General features: G+C 39.3%; 1 long non-coding RNA gene across 1 annotated transcript; it reads right to left on the minus strand.

The window, feature by feature from the left end:
• Positions 1 to 432: 432 nt before the first annotated feature.
• On the minus strand, positions 433 to 11,344 carry LOC122226049. The gene is made up of 3 exons (XR_006205465.1): positions 11,224 to 11,344; positions 2,271 to 2,448; positions 433 to 659 (listed from the first exon to the last, which is right to left on the minus strand). It is a non-coding gene; the product is annotated as an uncharacterized LOC122226049 (long non-coding RNA).
• Between the last annotated feature and the right edge of the window lie 1,307 nt (positions 11,345 to 12,651).

Genomic DNA, 12,651 nt, shown 5'->3' on the forward strand with positions numbered 1-12,651 from the left:
CTGTGATGGCCTTCTAACTGGATTTTTACATTACTCTTGCCCCCAACCTTCCAGTCCCCAAATAGCAGAGTGGCAATCATTATAATGTATATTAAAGTCATTTTTGGGGGCGCCTGGGTGGCTTAGTCAGTTGAGTATCCAACTTGGGCTCAGGTCATGATCTCACAGCTCATGTGTTTGAGCTCCGTGTCAGGCTCTGTGCTGACAGCTCAGAGCCAGAAGCCTGCTTCAGATTCTGTGTCTCCCGCTCTCTCTGCCCCTCCCCTGCTTGCTCTCTCTCTCTCTCTCTCTCTCAAAAATAAATAATAAAACATTAAAAAATATTTTTGAGTCTTTTCTGATAGTCAGACTAAGCTACGTTTGTATTATGTAGTCTATCTATTTCATAATGTTTATTGGACTGTGGTTTTATTTATAATTTACATAATCACTTTTTTAAGTTGGTGTCCCTCACTACATCCTAATGTCTGACAGCCAAGGTGCATAAATATCTTCTTCATTAGTCTACCCTCAGTTTTAAGCACAGTGCCTAGAACACAGTAGGTTCTCCATAAATATTTTTTGAACGAATCAGTTCCAAAATATCGGTGCACTTCTCTTGATTTTGTAACAGAAACTTATTTTTTTTGATGCTTTCATCTTGCTTCTTTGAGCTGTTTCTGGTGGCAAAGAAAAAAAATAAAGCCAATTAATGTTTCAGATAATTTTTTACAGGCTTCTAGAAATAGGTCACGGAAATAGCTACCTGAAATGTGACCTCTTCCAGTCATTGGCTTGACTTTGGATTCTCTTACAGAAAGCAGAGATCCAGTCAGTCTTTATTGAGACCAGCTCTTCAGATTCTATGTTGTTCATCAACATAGGATAAAAAAGTAATTTACCCAATCCCTTTTTCCAATTCTCATTTGACTTTCTAAATGTACTATAATACTCTATTTTTATTTAAAAAACTGATTTTCTACCTTCTCTGTTGCATGTTTATATTTATTAACTTATTTAGACTAAGAATAAAAGATTCTCCAGCTCTTTCCTTCAGTGACCTTGGAAAGCATAAAGCTTTGGTTAATATAATTATACCAATCCTAGAAAATCAAAATCACTACCCCAAACTCTTCAACACTAATAAAAAATGGAGCCAGACAGACTGTTAGGTAAAGCATATGCTAATAAAGCACAGAAGTGGTTAAACACAAGGACATTTCCCTCTATAGGAGACCAAAGGCCCAAATATCCAATAACAAAAATTTTAGCCATATGTGCACTTATGTAGAACAGATTATTAACGGTTATCCTTCGTAAATATAAGAAATGAATTACAATAAATCTGAATAATTTTAGATTATTTTTCTGAAATCCCAGCCATTAAGCAGTGATGATCATTCAGGGGAAATTTTCATCAAGATACACGTAGGACAGAAATACCAAGTTCATTCTGCAGTGTCAAGTGGAGGCAAATTCTACAAATGCTTATATTCAAAAACATTTTCAGAGTAATTACGTTTTTTTGGACAACACTTTTAGCATTCTTTTTTTTTCTTACATATGCTTCTAAATCTGTGTTTGGAATCCAAATTTTAAATTTAATTACAAGCAGAAGAATATGCCTACTTAACATCCAATTTAGGCCTAAATTACCCTTAAATTTATAGAGATTCATGGAAGTTTAGGGTTGGAAGTTTTTTAAAGTTTACCTAACCCAGTGGCTTTCAAAGTTTAATGTGCATCAAAGGGCTTCTCGAAACACAGACTGCTGGATGCCACCCTCAGAGTTTCTGAATCGGTGAATCTGGGGTAAAGCCCAAGAATTTGCTTCTTTAAGGAGTTCCCGGATCATGTTAATGTGACTGGTCCAGGGACCACACTTTGAGGATCACTGATTTAACCCACATTTAAATTTTACAGATAAAGGCATAAAAGCCCAGAAAACCTGGGCTAAATGATTGGTTGAGTGATTCTGCCACAGTCAGTGGCAAAAATGGCAGGAAGAGGCAGAACTAGGATGCAGCATTTCTAATCGCAGGTAGGGTCTCCTTTGATTCGACTTTCCCAGTCCGAGGTGTTCCAGCACCATTTGAGGTGTTGATGACTACGCTACAGAAAAAATAAGTCACAGCCGAGGAAAAGGGAAGGCAACCCCAACACCCTCTCTCCCAGATTGACAACATTAAAGACATGCCGGACCGCACCAAAAATGGCATGATTCAGGTATTTCTTTGCGGCCACTACTCTCCTTTTGAAGTTCCTATCCCTCTAAACATCTAAGGACTTACTTTGCATTCTTACATTGCAACGTCTTTGTTGATAACTTTTCAGTAATTCCATTACAGCAAATCACAGGGTTGTCAAATCTTCAAGGATCAGAAGATCATGAGTTGACAAGTAGCAGATGCGCAGAAAGAAGTTTTAAATAACGTGCATTCATTCCCCATGTGGAGCCAAGTAGAATACCTATTACCCCGTGATAGTAAAAACCAGCCGGGGAAGTAACAAAGAATAGAGTTATGCCATGATATTTACTGTTTCTCCCACTTTTATTCAGTGAAGAATCAAAGAATTCAGAAGAAAGAAAACTCTTAGATTTTCAAACAAGCTGTTTCTGTTTAAGGACAGAAGTTTCTGTTAAAATTTAGTATAATTGTGATGTCACTGAGCACAGTGAAAGCTGCAGGCAAACAGAGCATTCTCATTGTAATACCACTACTGTAGGCATATTTGAAACACTATCGCTTCTTCAGACTATAATTATAACTGTTTGTTGCTTCTGTGGTTTCAAAGATAATAGAAGCTGTTCACAAAATTTACACAACACTGATGTGTTGCATATAAAATGTAGACAGTCACGTGTAAAATATCCCATTATATATTTTCTCATAGACAGAAACAGCTGAGAAACCTACAGACCATCAAATTATGACTCCAGTGTTTCATTACAAGCAATTAGACTCCGGAACCCAAAGGTACAACCGAAATGCTTGGTGTAATCTGGTTAATACCACTGAAGAGCTGGCCCACAGGTGTTTGCGTCTGTAGAAAAGAAAACCTCTAGTGGCTATAGGGACTTGTTATTTTACTGGTAACTACCTCCATAGGCAGAGCATCAAATGTGGAACTAGTGAGAAGATACATGGTAAGTGAAGCCAGATATTCAAAATTATACTCATTCCTTCCACTGAATGGCTACTCTCTGTTACATACAGTCCTTGCCCTCGATGAAATCAAAATCCAGCTGAGAGGTGGGCATGAATTCATTCCTTTGTCAAACATTGAACAGTGCTGTGAAGCTCTCAGTACAACCTGTTAGTAATATTACAGAACACAGTGGCTTACGTGTTCAAAGGACTGGGAAATTAGGAAATTATCTCTAAGAAATGACACCGACCTAGGTCTAGAACACTTAAAAAAGTAGTTTCCATCTAGAAAAGAAAATCCCGTGGTGGGAGATAAAGTTATGAAAGACAGACGTCATATCCCTCAGAAAATTATGCTAAACAATTTAGACACTGTTTCCAGATAGCAGGAGCCATGGCGGGTGTTTGAGGGCTATAAGCAGAGTAATTTCTGAGAAAACTCTTCTGAGTGGCACACCTTAAAAAGTGGACAGAAAATAAAAGGCACTTTTGGTAATGCCTGAATGAGCTGTCGTAAATAGAGGACCAGCCAGGAACCCATTACAAAATACAAACAAACAAACAAACTAACTAAAAAACAAAACAAAGCAAGCAAACAAACAGACAAAAAAACCAAGGGAGGGGCTAAAGAAGTTTGGATGAAATTTTAGCCTGAGGCAACTGCTAATTCCTGGTGGCCTGGAACCCAAATTTCAAAGACTCATGCTTCAGTGACATGACACAAATCCAAGGTCAAGGTAGAAATGGGGTATGAACACAACAAAACAAATAGAAGGAGACAATAAAATAATAGAAAAGAACTAAATGAAACTCAAAAATGTAAGGAGAAAACTAAGGAACTAAGTAAGAGGTTCTGTCCCTTTTCACAAGCAGCTAATGAACTGACAGAAAAATGTATGGAGAATCAACATGAGACTATTATGAGACTAATAAGGAACAAATCTCTCACAATAATAGTCAAGAAAAAGAAGAACACAAAATATACAATATGAGGAATGAAAGGGGGACTTAATTAGTGATGCAGCACATACTAGAAAGATTATAGAATATTATATCAACTTTATTGCAGTAAACTTGAATGACTCCATGAAATAAAAAAAAAAATTAGAAAAATTCGTAACCAAACATATTCACAAAGACCTAGAAAAATCTGAATCACCTTAGAACCCTCTCAGTAAACTGATAAAGTCATTTAGAATTTCCGCAATGGAAAACACTTCCTTGAAATACTCCTTCTAATGCATTCTACCAAGCTGTCAAGAAGCAGATTATTCCACTTTTTTAGAGATGAAAAGAAGAAGAAATACTATCTAACATATTTGGTGAGACTAGCATATCTCTTACACCAAAACCATGCGGAGTCAGTTTGAAACAGAAAATTATGAGCCAATCTCACATGAAAAAGGATATTAACAAACTAAATCCAGGGAATATATGCAAAAGATAATACATTATTACCAAGTTGTGGTTATTTCATAAAATCAAAGTTGATTCAATATTAGAAAACTATGGGCTAACTTCATTACACTAAAAGATTAAAGGAAAAAATCAAAATCACCCCAATAGGTACAGCAAAAGCATTCAATATAATGCAGCCACCGTTCAGAATAAAATTCCTAGCAAACCAGGAATACAAGAGATCTTCTTTGACTAAACAAAGAATATCTACAAAAGCATCTACAACAACAATTATACAGACTATCTTTAAAATCAGGAATCTGACAGTATTACACTTTACCACTAATTCTATTCAGCATTGTACAGGAGATTCTTACCATAAGGCAAGGGGGTGGGAATACTCCGTTTAATTTCATTTATATAACGCTTTTTAAATGACAAAATTATAGAAATGGAGATCAGACTAGTGGTAAGCAGGGGTTATGAAGGAGGTGAAGATGAGAGGGAGGTTGAATGTAGCTCTAAAGAAACAACACAAGGGGCCCTTGTGATAACGCCCTATTATGTATCTTGACTGTATTAATGTCAATATTCCATTTGTGACACTGTACTATACTTTTGTAACATGTTACCATTGAGGAAAACTGAGTAGAGAATACACAGGATCTCTGTATTATTTCTGCATTTAAATCTATAATTATCTGAACATAAAAAGTTTAACTGGGGGGTGGGCAGAAACAAATTTTGCATGGAACTTGAGAAACTGATTCTAAAATGGATATAGAAAAGCAAAGAGCCAAGAATAGACGACTGGGCCAGGGACATCAACATAAATGGCGAAGTAGGAACTAAGTAAGCGGCTCCGTCCCTTTTCACAAGGAGCTAATGAACTGGCAAAACCTGTCAGAATGAACTCACGAAGAACACTGAAATCCAATCAAGAACTTACAACCAGAGGATGATTTTGGTGAAGAAAGAAACTGCTGCTTTGTAGTGAGAGAGTGCTGTGGCATTTTAAACTGCGTCCCACCGCCCCGCCCCCCCCCCAACCCCACCACCAACTCGGATCTGTGTCAAGACTGTAGAGCACACAGTCCTCATGCACCTTGCTGCAGGGACCAAGACTGACCTTATGCTCAAAGAACTGTGCTCTGGGGTCTCCACTGGAGTTTCCTTAATGAGCAGCGTAAAAGCTTCCCTTTGTGTCACCCCATTTGGAGCATTCCCAGGGCTGGGGTGGCTTTCCCAGGCAGCTTCTGCAAAACATTTAAAGGCATAGGTACTGGCCGGGGCCTGGGCAAGGGAAAATACTTGGAACAAGCAATGGATAGATTGAGAAGCTGGAAAGGCAGGGAATGGAAAAGGAGATAAATACAGGAATAGGGATTTGAACAGCTTCCATGTATACCACAGAAGGAAGAATGACATATGCGTGGCCAGGTTGGGACGTATGTTAGAAAAGGCCTCAGAAGACCTAAGCTTCCACTGCTGGCTGGCCTTCAGTCTCCACATGAGTGGGAAGTACGTACTAAGGCAGAGTTTTAAATAGACTAGCTAAACACTGAACGAGTGTCACAGCACAGAGCCCATCCGCAGAGTAATTTGTAATGCATATTTGTCTTATAATTCCTATTTATTTCTCCTTTTTTCCCTATATTATTTATTTTCTTGAAACAGTTATTTTTTATTTACTAAAAAGATTTTTTTAATGTTTATTTATTTTTGAGAGAGAGAGAGAGACAGAGCATGAGCAGGGGAGGGTCAGAGAGAGAGGGAGACACAGACTCTGAAGCAGGCTCCAAGCTCCAAGCTGTCAGCACAGAGCCCGACACAGAGCTCGAACACATGAGCTGTGAGATCACGACCTGAGCCGAAGACGGACACTTAAGTAACTGAGCCACCCAGGCGCCCCAAGAGTGATTTTTTTAAAGGTTATTTATTTTTGAGAGAGAGAGAGAGTGAACAGAAGAGGGGCAGAGAGAGTTGGAGACACAGAATCCAAAACAGGCCCCAGGCTCTGATCTATCAGCACAGAGCCCGATGTGGGGCGTGAACTCATGAACCACGAGACCATGATTTGAGGCAAAGTCAGATGCTTAACCAACTGAGACACGCAGATGCCCCTTCCCTATATTATTTAGAAGATAAATGCAAAAATATATATATAAATAATTTTAAAACTAGGTTAAAGGGTGGGAGATGGAACTATAAAGAAACAAAGTTTTTCTCTACAACTGAAGAATAGTCTGAAGAAATTCTTGTCTAAAGAATAATAACCAGAGGAGGGACCTGACCTATCAGATAGCAAGGCTTATTACACATCTGTAGTAACTAAGACAGTGTGAGATTAGGTGTATGTGGAGATAACCCTACAGACCAGTGAAATGGGACAGAGATTTCAGAATCCGATCTGGACACCTAGGTGGAAACTTGATATAGGAAAGAACTAGTATTGCAAATCAGTGGCAAAAGGATGAATTTATCATTGACCTCTGCAAGGACAACTGATGATCCACACGAAGGAAAAAACAAAGTGGTAGTGTCTTTGAACACATGAACACTCAGTTCGGGATGGCTCACGAACTTACATGGGAAAAGCAAGACTTTAAACCTCTAAAAGAGTATATAGGAAAATGCACTTAACACTTCAGGGTAATAAATAACTTTCAAAGTAAACAAAAACATAAACCAAAAAGGAAAAGAGTGATAAAGGATTGCTGCTGTCCAGAATAAAATTTGAAAGCCTATGAATTAAAATGAGAATGTCAAACAACCCCTAGAAATGGGAAAAAGACATAATGAATAGTTTTTCACAGAAGATGAATGGAGAGTAAGCATAGGAAAAATTTCTCCATGTCAATGGTAATCAAGGCAATGTATATTTAAACTATCATGAAATACAATGTCATGTCCAAGCAGACCAGTTCAAAGTTAAAAATCTAAAAATGTCACGAATTGGCAATATGTGGACTAAAGATACTTCTCATACACTACTGATGTAGAATGAAGTGGTTACAACTACTTTAGAAAACAATTTAAAATCACAGGACAGGTGAATTTGTGCATATCCAACAATACCACTTTTAGATATATGTTCTAGAGAAATTCCTCTTTTAAAAAAAAAATTTGAGAGAGTATGAGAGGGAGAGGGTCAGAGGGGAAGAAAGAGAGAGAGAGAATCTTAAACAAGCTCCACCCTCAGGGCAGAACCCGACATGGGGCTTGATCCCATGACCCTGTGATCATGACCTAAACCAAAATCAAGAGTCAGATGTTCAACTGACTGAGCCACTCAGGTATCCCTAGAGAAATTCTTAAATATATGAACATGAGGAAAGTTATACAAAAACAATTATAGTAAAACTGTTTTGCAACAATAAGTCAGTCCAAATGCCCAACAACAGTAAAATAGACCCAAAAAAAATCAGAATGTATTTTTGAAATGGAGTACTATGCAACAGTGAAAAACAGATTACAGATATATTTATCAACATAAATGGATCTCAAGAACATCATGTGAATGAAAATATCGAGTTATGGAATAACACATTATAATTCCCTTTATATAAAGTTCAAAACCAGGTAAAATGAAACAATATAGAGATGTAGTTTATTTTTTTATTTAAAAAAATTTTAATGTTTACTTATTTTTGGCAGAGAGAGAGAGAGCGAGAGCATGAGTGGGGGAGGGGCAGAGAGAGAGGAAGACACAGAATCTGAAACAGGTTTCAGGCTCTGAGCTGTTAGCACAGAGCCCAACGTGGGGCTCGAACTCACAGACAGCGAGATCATGACCTCAGCCAAAGTCAGATGCTCAACCGACTGAGCCACCCAGGCACCCCTAGCGATGTAGTTTATATAAATATATACATATATAATCTTTATATAGGTTAATATATATACCAAGATGGTAAACTGAGGAAAACAAGGGAATAACTAACATAATTTCAGGATAGTGGGTACCTTTGGGGCAAAGAAAGGGAGACGCAATTGGGCAAGAACTCAAAAAACGTAGGCTTTCAAAAGTAAAGGTAGTATCTTTTTGGAGTGCCTGGGTAGCTCAGGGGGGTGCCTGGGTAGCTCAGTCAGTTGAGCATCTGACTCTTGGTTTTGGCTCAGGTCATGATCTTGTAGTTTGGTGGGTTCAAGCCCCAGGTTGTGTTCTGCACTGGCAGTGTGGAGCCTGCTTGGGATTTTCTCTCTCCCTCTTTCTCTGCTCCTCCCCATCATGCTGTCTCTCTCTCTCTCAAAATAAACTTTAAAAAAAAAAGGTAGCATCTTATTTCTTAATCTGACTTGTGAGCAGTGATCATTTTACTAGTTTTTAAATGCTACTTATATGCTATATACATTCTTCTAGTATGCTATATTTCACAAGGTATAAAGCATTGCATTCACAACAAAACACATTTTATTTACAGTAAAAAGGAAAAACAGAAAGTCTGAGTATGAAAAAATAGATCAAGTCCATGTTTTAGAAAGATTATTCTAGTGGACACGAAGAAGAGAAACACCAAAGGCTACTACTATCCAGGAGGAAGAAAATGAAGTTCTAACCTCAGCAATGCCAGTCAAGTACAGATTTAAAAGAGAAACCTTGTAAAAATAAGTAAATGAAAAATAAATAAGAGAGAAACCTTGGGAACACATAATTGACAGAATAGATAAGAAGATACTGATGTGTTTTGTGCCTGGCTTATTTGTGCCTGCGTTTATTTTTAAGATGGTGATAATGACCAAAGAGGCCTGTAGGGAAGACCTGTGTGAAGGGTGGGAGGTAGAATAGGAGTAAGCCGTGGAAAGATAGACCCACAAAAGAACAATGTCCCCAAAGCCAGGTGAAGAGTAAGAAGTTAGAGTTTACGTTAGTTAGCTTCCATCGCCATAAAGTATGTTCTGAGGTCATCTGCTATTATGAAATTTACAGGAATGGTTTTCTGGACTTGAGGAGAATGGAAGGCTTTGGAGCAGCAGCTATGGGAAATATAATGGGTGGGGGAGGGAAACAGAGACAAAATGCTGAACAGCAATGAGGGCTTGACTGAAGTTAGAAAGCATGAACCTGTAGGAGAGTCATCTGGCATGAGTCATGACCTGGTCCAGCCACCTTGACTATCATTGAGCAGTTACCAAGACTGTAAACATTATCATGTCCAAAACATACAGATTCACACATGCAAGCACTAGCACATACACTCACACACTCTGAAGTCTGGGCTAAGCGATTTGTCAAAAGTCCATCAAAGACCATAGACCATGGCATAGAGGAGACTTTGTAAAAGCCCTTTTACTAGGTAATGTAATTTCCATGGATAAGTATTTCCATCTAGGCACAGCTTCTTCAGGATTCTGGTTGGACAGCACTTCTGGGAAAACTTACAAGAGGAAAGTTGCTGGGACAAATTACAACCCCCACTGCCTTAGTTGACTGCAAGGCAGTAGCTGATATTCACCCTCTTTCTCGTTCTGAACTTCTCCCACTTTTAGCCACTACTCTGGCTGGTCCAGGTGGCTTGCTTGGTGGTATGACCTAAGTCCTCATCTCTGAAATCTGTTTCTGTGTCCTTCTCAAGCCACAGTTACTGCATTTGCTTTTCACAATGGGCAGGAGAGGTGCCCTACACCTTTATGTAGCAGCAGGGTACCTGCTCATAATCATGGTCAATTACTTCTGCCAGTATGGTAACTTTCCTTGCTTGCTGACCGGCTATAATAAGTGATGTGGTGCCAGCCAGGGCTTTGAGTTCTATGATCCATGATGGAAGCATCCTTATCTGAGAACAAGGACCTCAGGTTACTACGGTGATGAGAAAGAGGACTACTATTTCCAGCCCTAAACTTTCAGACCCATGTATTTTACCTATTGAGTCCACAGTACTATATAATGTTTTTTGTTGCAGTTGCATAGCATATCCTAAAGAATAGGACCCCATACTTTGAGTGTGTCATCTCTAAACCAGCCCCTCAGCTTTACCCCTGCCTTCAAGAAGCCATGCAGTATACTCCATAGTCAAATGCCAACTGCCACACTTCATCTGTTGTAAAGTGGTCCCTTGTTCCAAGGTAATGTTATGCAAGATTGCTTGTCAATAAGTTAGACACTCAAGGAACCCTCAGATACTGGTGTTGACCAACAACCAGCAAGCAGAAAAAAACCAACTTATACCTGGACTATGAGTGGATCTCAGTTAAGATGAAACACTGTACTTTCTATAGTACAAAGAATCTGATGTAGTCAATTCCAGCAAGTAGCTTGATATTGCAGGGGATATTACAACATCCAGGGATATTACTGTATCAGAGTGTGGCAGTACTTAGCTATGATGGAAAATTCTGGCTACATGGTCACTGAATATCCTAAGTTTAGAAGCTCAATTTCCACCAGAGCCCAGTATAATGCCAGAAGTTGCTTTTCAAATGGCATACAGTTCTCTGTTGCAAATGATCTGTTCTTGCTCCTGAGGGCCTTCTCTGTGACTCACCTATGGGTCCATATCATAAGCTCTATATGCTGTCTTTCTCTTTCACACATATCTCTAATACTATGGAGTCTGCTATGTCATTGGCCAAGGAACAGGCCTGCTTGCAGCAGAGTCTAAGACCTACTCAAATCTACAGTCCCTCTGTGTCATCCAAGACATGACTTATAGTATTCCTAAGAGCAGGTTATGCTGTCTCCAAACCCAAAGATGCCTACCAAATGTGCTTCCCTCTTAGTGGTAAGAAGTGGAAGATGTTGCTGGATACCCATCTGTCTTGCCTCTAAAAACACCACGTTCAGCGAACCATTCACATAGGTTCTTAAGGGTCATTCTCTTCTGCCGGCCATTATGACCTTGTTACTCACCATGGTAATTGTGCTATTTTATTTCTGACAGTTGAGTGTTGCTACTTGGCTTCTACTCCTCAGAAGTCCTATCATTCCCACTGTTACCAAGATCAGTTCTTTCACAGCATGCCCCTACAATTAGCCCCAGCTTACAGAGGACATTCTACCATTGGGCTGCTTTTTATTAAATGCTTATTTATTTTGAGAGAGTGGGGGAGGGGAAAAGAAGCAGAGAGAGAGAGTCCAAAGCATGTTCTGCATTGTCAGCATAGAGTCAGACATGGGAGCTCTATCTCACAAAATGTGAGATCATGACCTGAGCCAAAATCAAGAGTCGGACCCTTAACAACTGAGTCACCCAGGCACCCCTACCACCAGGCTTCTTAAAGACCCTGATGTCCCCATGACCACCACCAATATATCCCTTATTTCCTTGATAAACTGAATGCTTTCCAGCCCTTGTGAAGAACTTGGCCAGTCAATATATTTTTCAGCCTTATGTGCTAGATTCATTGTAGCATGCCTTGTCCTCTGAGCCTTTGGATCCTTTCCTCCACAATTTCTTCCACTGGACTCCATAGAGATTCTAGGACTTCTGCTTCATTTATTGTAGACCACTGGTCTTATCCAGCTTCCAAAACTATCCCAGCAGTATATTAGAACTACCCTTCCGACACTTGCTAGAGTGTTTAACAGTGTATCATGGGAGAATGCCCCATATCAACAAATTCACCCTTGACTGGCTTTTACTCCCCTGATCCCCACTTGATCCAACACTCTAATAGGCCATTCCCAAGCATATTCTCCCGGTTCTTTTTGGAGCATGCTAACCAAGTCTCACAAATCTCTATCTTTTTCCCAGTCTGTACTAAGATTTAGCCATTGTCATAGGTATGGGACCAAATGAAGAGATGAGGGAAGACCTGAGAAACAAAACCATTGTGTTGTAAGGAGTCGGCCTCGTTTGGAGCCTCTTGATAGCTTTCGGGCAAGGAGAGAATTTCTATTTTCCAACAAGGTGTAAGTCTTCCGTAGAACGAAAGGTCTCAGCGGAATTGGCAGATTCAAGGTCTCAGGATCTCATTTGCTTCTTATCATGGCCTAATTTTAACACAGAAGACTTGTGTAAGAATTTAGCCTTCTCTAAAATTCAGCCCACTTTTACAAGTAAATACAGGGTGACTAAGCATTGTCTAATGTTAGTTGTGTCTATCCTTCAACTACAGAAGATGAGAGCCTCAAATGCTCACAGGTGGCTTTCTAACACTTTGCTTTAAATTGGTAGCTAGTAGATGT

Source organism: Panthera leo, chromosome C1 (genome assembly GCF_018350215.1).
Source record: "Panthera leo isolate Ple1 chromosome C1, P.leo_Ple1_pat1.1, whole genome shotgun sequence".
NCBI classification, from domain to species: Eukaryota; Metazoa; Chordata; class Mammalia; order Carnivora; family Felidae; genus Panthera; species Panthera leo.